The sequence below is a fragment of the Sceloporus occidentalis genome, unplaced genomic scaffold (genome assembly GCF_023333645.1).
Source record: "Sceloporus occidentalis isolate IW3139 unplaced genomic scaffold, rSceOcc1.0.p SCAF_3, whole genome shotgun sequence".
In the NCBI taxonomy this organism is placed as follows: Eukaryota; Metazoa; Chordata; class Lepidosauria; order Squamata; family Phrynosomatidae; genus Sceloporus; species Sceloporus occidentalis.
In genome coordinates, this window is record NW_028316983.1 from 29,855,563 (window position 1) to 29,865,622 (window position 10,060).

Below are 10,060 nucleotides of genomic sequence, written 5' to 3' on the forward strand. Positions count from 1 at the left end.
AATGGGCTGGATGAGGGAAAACCGACTCAGACTGAATCCAGAGAAAACGGAGGTACTTGTGATAGGTTCCCCTGGTCCAGGAATGGCGATGGTTCCACCTGTCCTGAACGGGATCACACTTCCTGTGAAGGACTCCGTGCGCAGTCTGGGAGTGCTTCTTGACTCGTCGCTTCACCTTACAGCTCAGGTGGATGCGACGGTCAAGAGCACCTGTTATCAGCTTCGGCTTATACGCCAGCTGCGCCCATACCTGGCCCAGAGAGACCTTGAAACGGTAGTACACGCTCTGGTAACCTCTCGATTGGATTTCTGCAATGCGCTCTACATGGGGCAACCCTTGTACCACACCCGGAAGCTACAGATGGTACAGAATATGGCAGCCAGACTGGTCACTGGTACTTCCAGGGCCAGTCATATTACACCTGTACTTAAAGATCTGCATTGGCTGCCCATTCGCTTCCGGGCACAATACAAGGTGTTGGTTATAACCTATAAAGCCCTACATGGCTTGGGCCCAGGATACCTTGAGGACCGCCTCTCCCCATACATTCCGCCCCGCACACTCAGAACATCTGGGCAGCAACTACTGAGGGTCCCTGGGGCTAGATTAGCCTCCACAACAAGGAGGGCATATACCATCATCGCCCCGACCCTCTGGAACATGCTGCCCATAGAGCTCCGCTCGGCCAACTCCCTGGCCCAATTCAGGAAGGAATTGAAAACCTTCCTGTTCTGTTTGGCATTCCCTGAGATAGGCTCCAGCTAGTCTCCCCCTTTCTGACAGCAATGGTAGCTGGTTGATGGGGTTTTAGCTTTTTTAATAGTTTGTTTTATTGTATACGGCTGTATGTAATTGTAATGTGTTGTTCACCGCCCTGATCATAGGAAGGGCGGTATACAAATAAAATTTTTATTATTATTATTTATAAGCACTGGACTATGGCATTTAAAGCATTGCCAACGTACAATATTTCTGCTGTGCAGATGCAGCCATTGTTATAAAAGATCCTTGATGGACAAAAGGAAGTGAGCTTTAAGAATTCTGCCCTGAGTAAGGGTGGCGGTGGACTTTGCAACTTTCAATGTCCCATCTAGTACCAAATTCTGGGGGCAGTTTTCTACTCTTTCTACTATGAAGGGTCTTCTAGCCCTCCAGAACAGGGAGACATAGAATGTCCACAAATCCCCCCAGTGAGAAAGGATATCTTTAACAAGCTGAGACAGTCCCGGGGGTGGGGTGGGGTGGGGTGTGTGTGTGTTGCAATCTCTATGAAATTTTTCATCCCTGCATGAACATGAAACTGGAATAGCAAAAAAAAAAAAGGGGGGGGGATTTGTGTAAAACCTATTTTTGTGCAAAAAGAACCCCTCTTTGTGCAAAAGACAACAGCCAGACATTGCACAAGGCAGGGTTTAGTGCTCTTGTCTGGTTGCTCATGACTAAAGGCTACTTGAATGCATATGCCTGCTTGAAAAGGCCCATTCCAAATCTCCAGTGAGGCTGGAAATCTAGGAAGGAAATAATGGCTCACCGAGGGTTCATGTTCCTGCCCTCTGTCCGTCTTCATGTGTATGTTACCAACAGAATTCTACCTAATATTTTATGGAAAATCTTCTATTTTGTGCAAAAACAGTTTTTGCACAAAAAGCAGGAACTTTGGTGGGAAATGCCCCCCAAATGTGGAAAAAACATTGGAAAATGTGCAAATGGTCTCATAACCTCACCAATAGAGAGAAAGCTTGCTTGTTTAAAGATTCTCATCTTTTCTCTGGAACAGAATACTGTATGAGATTGCATTGGGGGGGATGCAGGTGGGAGAGAGGGAATTGCCTCTTCCTAGTTCTGTAGGCAAAAGCTATTTGATCAGCAGAGGGTCCTCAGGGATTTCATCTGACGGTTCTAAGGTTTTATGGGTAACAACACTTGCCCACATTTCCCCCTCCCTAGTCTTACCTGATTCTATCCAAATCTTTTGTTTTGTCCCTGTTTTCATTTATAAGCTTTTGAGGGAGAGTGGATGTGCTTGTGTTACATGTGTCACTACACTGATGGTGTGGTGTAAATAAATACTTGTCTCAGTGCAAGATAAATCCTTACATTTTAACTAAGTATAAATGTCACAAAATCCTCATGTATATGTATATTTTCATCTTGGTTTAATTTGTGAGATTGTGCAGTGTGATTTTAGACTGCAAATGATCTTTTACTGATTTACATTTTATCTTAAATTGTTTCAGTTGATTTTCTTGTATGCATCCTTGCAATATTTGGATACAGGGCACGTTGAAAAAAAATTAAATAAGCAAATGAATGCATAAATCAGTGGGAGTGAATTATGTTAAGAATTGGTTAGATAATGCCCATAATGGTGAGAATTTGCCCCTGCTCTCCAGGAACATATGTTCAGAGATAGAAAGGTATTGTTAATTATATTGCATGCAGATAGACTTGGAGTTATTCACATGGGCTAAAAGGCCCATGTTCCCCCTGGTCTCATGTTGTCCAGTTTAGACAATGCAGACCAAAACTGCAGGGTCCAATCTTGCCAGACTGGATGCAGATTGTCCAGATCCTAGGAAAACAGCCATTACCCTCAGGTAATTTGCACTCTGTTTTGCCATGGAGTTTCCTAGAAACTCTGTGGTGAACATCAGCTATTTAACCTCCCCCCCTCCCGCCCCATGCTCCTTATGTTGCTGTGCCATCACCCATACTCAGAAACCCCTCATAACTGCATCTGATGTAGAAACGGGGTGCCTAGTCATATGAGTGCAGCTAAGTGCCCTGTTTCCACATCCAGCATGGTCATGGGGGCCTTCTGAATACAAGTGTTAATGCAGCAAGGTCAGGACTGTGCACCAGCAAAAGGTAGCAGGTCCTGGGTTACCACAGGGATGGATATCTAGACACCCGCCCATCCCTGAACAGACTCTGGTGAGCACTGGGTCCAGAATAGCATGTGATGAGCCCATGTTCTCCTGGTCTGTCTGCTCAACCCCTTCATTTCCTTTCTCACTCCAAAGTAAGCATGTGTGGGGCTGATATCGAAAGCAGGAAGATGTGACTTAAAACATCCCCAGATTTTTGTTTCTTAAATTCAGCACCCCCTGCTTTCAGCCCTCAATCTGCAGGTCCTAGTCCAAATCTGGTCCATGCACATTTACTTTGGAGTACGAAAGAAAATGAGGCTGGACTGCACCCTACATATTTAGCACGATGTACAGTTTATCGTGAATTTCCCAAGGGCACATGCTTTAATACACAAAGGAACATGGGGGGGGGGGGGGGCTCATAAGAGAGGCCTTTTTTTCCCCAATCAGATTAGATTCTAATCATTCCAACAAGCTCACCTAACACTTAATTGATTTGCTTCTGCACTTGGAATCCGTCTGGTCTGTTCTTATCTCTGGCACCTTATTATAAATGATATCTAGTACAGGAAGCAGATGAATTAATCCAGCAACCCATGGTTCTGCCTGGAGAAAGGAGGAGGGGACACTGGAATTTCTCTGTGATGGAAACATTGCCTGGTTCCCATGCTACTCTCCTTGGAGCTGCTATGAAATCTGAGGAGGCAAGAGCAAACCCCTCCAATGGACATTTTCTGATAAAATCTTAACTATGGGCCTGTTGGCTCTTCTCACATTTGTGGTTTTGGCTTCCACTTTTCCCTGGTATTTTCAGAAAATTAAAGAAGCTGCCTTTGACTTCCAGAGCTCACTAGGGGATCTGATGGCACAAAATGTTAGAGGATTTACAGGTTGAATTTCCCTTATCTGAAATGCTTCTGACCAGAGATGTTTTGGATTTATTTATTGATTAATTTTGGAATACCTGTATTTGCAAATATATACTTAATTAGCTATCTTGGAGATGGGACCCAAGTCTAAATACAAAATTCATTTATGTTTCATATACACCTTAGACACATAACCTGAAGGTAATTGAAGCCGATCTTGTGTACATTAAACCATCAGGAAACAAAGGTGTCACTATCTCAGCCACCATGAAAAAAAGTTTTGTTTTTGAATGTTTAAAATATATTTCAGATTTTTGGAATTCCAGATTAAATGGAGTCATCCTGCATATTAATTTCTCACTTGCCTTCCTTGTCACATAGCTATGCAACACCCAAGGTTCATCCTGGGGCAGGATCACTGGGAGCAGTTTTGTTTAAATGAGAGAGCACTAGAGACTGACAGGGGCCTTTGCAATATTGTATATTGATATATTCAAGGGGAACATGAATGGAGCAAACAAGGTAGAACCATAGAGAGAAGCTTGGGTAGCCCGTGTCAAGAAAGCACTCACACTTTCATTTAATGGCAATTGTAAAAACCCAGAATGAAGGGTAGGATATTTTGACCCTCAAAATGATTTGGACCACAACTAGGGTTGCCATAAATCAGGACCTCCAAACCAGGACAAATGTAGGACAAAATTATGAAATGTAGCCTCCATTTAAAAAAAAACTGTGTCCTACATTTCATAATTAAATCGCTGGCAGCCCCGCACGCTCCTTCCCGGCCTCTGCGGAGGCCTCAGTCTCCTTGGAGGCCGGCCTCCCCTCCTTCTCGGTCTCCGCAGAGGCCGGGAAAGAGGGCGTGGGGCCGCTTGCGATCGCCAGGGCCTCCCCTCCTTCTCGGTCTCCGCAGAGGCCGGGAAAGAGGGCGTGGGGCCGCTGGCGATCACCAGGGCCTCTCTCCTTCTCGGTCTCCACAGAGGCCGGGAAAGAGGGTGCAGGGCCACTGGCAATCGCCAGGGCCTCCCCTCCTTCTCGGTCTCCTCGGAGGCCAGGAAAGAGGACGCTGAGCCGCTGGCAATCGCCAGGACCTCCCCTCCTTCTCAGTCTCCGCAGAGACCGGGAAAGAGGGCGCGGGGCCGCAGGGAGGCAGGGAGGGTGGCGCGGCCGCGCGCAGGAGGCGCTGCCTCCCCCTTCACCTCCTCCGCCCCAGGCCTCGCTGCCCTCCTCTTCCTCCGCGCGGCCATGCGAGGTGGAGGAGGAGGAGGGCAGCGAGGCCCCGCGGGTTGCATTGCAACCCCGCTGCAACCGGGGTTGTCCCGGTTTTTGGTGGCACCCGTGATGGGAGCGGGCAGGTGCCACCAAAACCGGGAAAATCCCGGTTGCAGCCGGGTTATGGCAACCCTAACCACAACACCTGCAGTTACTGTTATCCATGCTGGCTGAGGCATTTTGGGAGTTGATGCCAGAGATTCCCCAACCCCATTCTAAGCTTTCTAGCACTTCCTATTCCTCCCTTCCCTGCCATTCCCTTTCTTTCTCTCATTCACATTCACCCCCTTTTTTCAAATAAGTTTACTGTATAAACTTATGTATAAGTCCAGAAATTTTAGTCAAAAAATGTCCCTAAAAACCAAAGTCGACTTATCCATGGGTCAATGTTAGTACTGTACATTAACTCTTATTTTTTAAAAAGGAACCCTCCCCTGCTGAAAGGCAAGAGCATAATCTGTGTGCTAGAAGCACCGACACACTTCTATTCTCTCATCCATCCAACTTTTAGTGTGAGCACAGTTATGCCTGCTTGAATTTTGTAAGTTCTTTGGCATTGTTTTCCTTTGCTTCTTTAGATCCTTTGTTACGTGGTCCTAAGTTTTACTCTCAACTTATCCATGGATCATATCAAAATCCATAATTTTGGCCCCAAAACCTGTTGTCAACATACATGAGATTGACTTATAGTCAAGTATGTACAATACTTTTTCCAAATCCTGGTAGCCTTCCTCCTCAAAATGCAAAAGAAATTTCCAGGTATCAAGAGACCAGACAAAGAGGCAGCCAATAACTTTAACACCTTCTACGAATGGATATGTGTTGTATACCAAATTAAATAATTCTAAACATGAAATAACCAGAGCTTGGAATGTTAACCTTTAAAAAGTCATTATAGTACTCATTTAAGAAGTAATTAATTGTTGTTGAATTCATTGTTCCACCCCACAAAAAATGGATAACAAAAAGCAATGAAAAGGTGAACAATGCAGAGCATAGAGCTACCTTTGTACTTTAATAAATTTTTGTTACTTGGGGAGCCTTAGTACTACTGATAAGGGAATTGAATACAACTAGAAAAAAAATCCTCTAAAATGCATTTGATAGTAAATTGAAAGCTTTACTTTGTGCACCCATAAGTAAACTTTGTTCCTGCTTCTTCCATTATTTCTGAAAAGTAATGTTTAATGCTTTCATTACCTAATGAGGATAATTCATTGTAGATGATTACACTGCTTAAGGAATAAATTCCTGTAGTAGATTTCAAAGCTATGTTATATGTACAATAGTGAGGATTCTTGTATTACAGTCCGTCCTCGCCTTACGCGGGGGATCTGTTCCAGATCCCTCCACGTAAGGCGAATTCCGCCTATGCTCGAGCCCCATTGGAAACAATGGGGCTCGTGCGTGGTGGCGCGGCGGCGCGGGTGCGCGCGGGGCACAACGGGCGCGCGTGCCCATTCAATTGAATGGGACGCGCTGCCCCGCGTGCGCCCCGTGGCTTGAGCGCGTATGCTCAAGGCCGCGTATGGCGTGCCCGCGTATGGCGCGGGCGCACTGTAGTATGTATAGTGTACTAATGTATTGGAATTTGTGAATATAATTCAATTCATCCGTTTCTCTTTCTAGTCTTTCTTTGTAATTTCCTTGTTCAAAGACCACACTAGGCCCTTCACATCACACAGTTATAGCACTGTGACAGCATTTCACAGCTGAAAAATGGGATATGTGTGGCCAAGCAACATCAGTGTGTGGTCAAGATGATAGAAATTATTAATAAAGAAGAAGCTAGGAGAGGTTGCAGAAGTTTGCTTTTGCTTAAGCCTTTCATAGAATGGCTAAATTCTACCCCTTTCAACTCAGTTAACTGAACGCAAGCTACTTTTGTACTTTGAACTCAGTTTCAGTAATTGAAATAAGGGGAGGAATCATAGAATCATAGAGTTGGAAGAGACCACCAGTCCAAACCCCTGCTATGCAGAAACACAGAATCAAGTTGTAATGGAATAACTGGCTACTAAAAAAACACAACAGATTATGAGAGTAATAAAGCAGATCTATAAAAAGAGGGGCAGTGCAAGGGCCTTGACATGAAATGTGATTTTGAATTTAACATGCAGCATTTGGTTATTGTGGTTGTTGTTTAAAATGCAAATAGGGCAGGAGCTGGTAAATACTGGGATCACTTCAGATCCCTCTACCATTAGGAAACTAAGTACCATAAATAAACTAGCTTCAGAGGAGGGGGGTTCCTCCAGAATTGTATCAAGTGTTAAATTTTATCTCTATATGTGCCATGATCTTGACAGATAATTGTAATATATACTGTTGTAATTAATACAAGATAGATTCACAAGATGATAAGATTCCAAAGGCAGGAGTGACAAGGGAGTCTGCTTTACTTCTTCTAGCTTAAATTCTGGATCTGGGATCCCCCTGGATGTTATCATAACTAAATCTCCACCAATCTATGTGGGATGCCACTGCCCGGATGCATCCTGGGTTGAAGCCTTGCTCAGCCCACACTTTTTCGAAGTTGGGGAGCTTCTGACTTTAAAAAATTGGCCGGCTGAGCAAGGCTTCAACCTGGGATGCATCCGGGTCATGACATCCTGCATAGATTAGTGGTGATTTAGTTATGATAACATCCAGGGGCATCCCAGATCCAGAATTTAAGCTAGAAGAAGTAAAGCAGATTATTCGCCAAAGTGATAAACTCCCTTGTTTGAAGCTGGAAGAGGTAATTTCCCCAAGGGATAAGCTCCAAGGTTTATTTCTTCATGAACTCCATTGTAAAGGAAGTCTGACAAACACAGGACCCTTAGCCTATTAAATACTACACAGCTGCTTTAAAGAGACATTACACCACGTCTCTCTTTCATAGAACAAAAAAGAAAAGAAAAGAAACAAGTAAATATATATCATAAACACATTTAAAAATACTATATATCTCATACATATAAATGTTGATAAACAATTATTTAAAAACAGCACAAAGAATTACAACTATTATTATGGAGCAGAGGTCAACAGTACTTGGTCCCCCATTGAGGATAGTCTGTATCACCATTCTTCCTCAAGGAATGTATCTTCCTGGCAAAAACACAGGTCTGCCTCAAGATGTTACATATACTGGATGCCTGTCTACTGCTGGAAGGACATATGTCTCATAAGTTCAATCATGATCTTCCTTGGCCTCTCCTATATCACTCAATGGAGCTCTGGGAAGCTCAGCAAGTTGAGCATTTTGTTCATCTTGTCTTAAACTTATACAACCAGGACTTTCAGGTGTTTGCCTTCATGGTGTTAACTGATACCTATTAAGCCAATATATACAGCCTTCTGAAATCCTCACTCGATATGACTGTTGTTGCTTACATTTTTGTGTAACAACAGCAGAGAGCCATTCTTCATTATGATTCGGTTCATGCTAAATTGCCCTATTCTAGTGGTTGAAGAGACTTTGCTGTTCAATCATAGAAATATTTTTTGCCTATTCTGGACTTTGTGGAGGTTCTGATGTATGTCAGTAGGAATCTTAGGACATAGTAGATTAGTTGTCACTAGAAGTTTAATTGTTAACCTCCTGCCCGTTAGCATTTCTGCAGATGAATATGGTATTGCTGTAACTGGTACATTCCAATATTCCAATGGTACTAAAGCTTTTTACCCTTGGCGCCCCCCTTTGCATCTACATGAGGATGCTCCCCCACCACTTGATGTAGTATATGAATAAAAATATTTTATTTATTTAGTGTGTATATTGTCATTCACACTTTCATGTGTATTCATATTTTAACATTTTATCAGGAAATAATATTGTTCAAATTAGAACAGTTTTGATAATTAAATTCAATATTTAACTCAATGAATGTGTAAATTTTATACAGGAGGAGGAGGGATCAGAACCTCATGCCCTCCTTGAGCAACTCTCACTCTTCCCTTTCAGGTCCAGCCCCATCGTTTGAGAACCACTGCAATATTTCAACAATGCAAAATGCAGATCCACACATGCATCTTCTACCATCTTTATAAGCTGTTTTATAGACTAGATTGCTCATCCTGTCATTCCATTAGATTGTGCATATCCTGGACTACTAAAACACTGCTCAGTCCCATCCCACGCTGCAAGCATTTAAAATTCTTGACTAGCAAAGAGCATATTATCACTCACAACTGTCCTTGGTATTCTATGGCAAACAAACATAGATTTAAGCCTACCAGTCACAGTTCTTGTAATCTTATCAAGTAAACTTAATACCTATGGATATTTTGAAAAGTAATCAACCACCAAAAGAAAATGAGAATTGCCTGTTCAAAAACATCAACAGCCACCTTCTTCAATTGTACTTCAGGAATTTCACGTGGTTAAATAGCTCCTTTTGATTGCTTGAAGCCCAACAAGCACAAACAGAACAGTTTCCAATAACTGTCTCAATGTCTTTTGACATACTAGGCCAGTACAACAACCTTCTGGCTCTAGCTTTGGTTCTTTGAATGCCTTGATGAGACTCACGAAGCTCTATTGAGTTAACTGACCTTGAAGCATAGGATGCTGCTTTGTCATTGTGAAGCAATCCTAAACCACCTTTCAGTGTATCAGCTTGAACAACAACTGGTTTTGCCACATCAAAATATTAGAGTAGAGGTGCATGACACATCTGTTTTTTGACATTGCCAAAAGCTTTCTGACGTTCTGCCATCCACTCAAAAACTACATTTAAAAAAATTCTCAAAGATGCTGTCATGCACCTGTACTCCATGATGTAGCAAAACCAGTTGTTGCTTAAGCTGATTTAGGAGCATGCTTGCTTCAGCACAACAAACCAGTGTCCTATGTACTGTACAATGTTCTATGTACACGCGTCCCTCCACATTTGCAGCTTTGACTTTTGTGGATTTGATTATTCATGGATTTGATTAATATGTCCCCTATAGGAATATCTAGGTCTTCCAGCACAACTCTATGGTCAATTTTAGCCAAACGTTGCACTGAAGGACCTAGAGATTCCTAGAGAGAACACTCCATTAGGCATTTGTAGCCC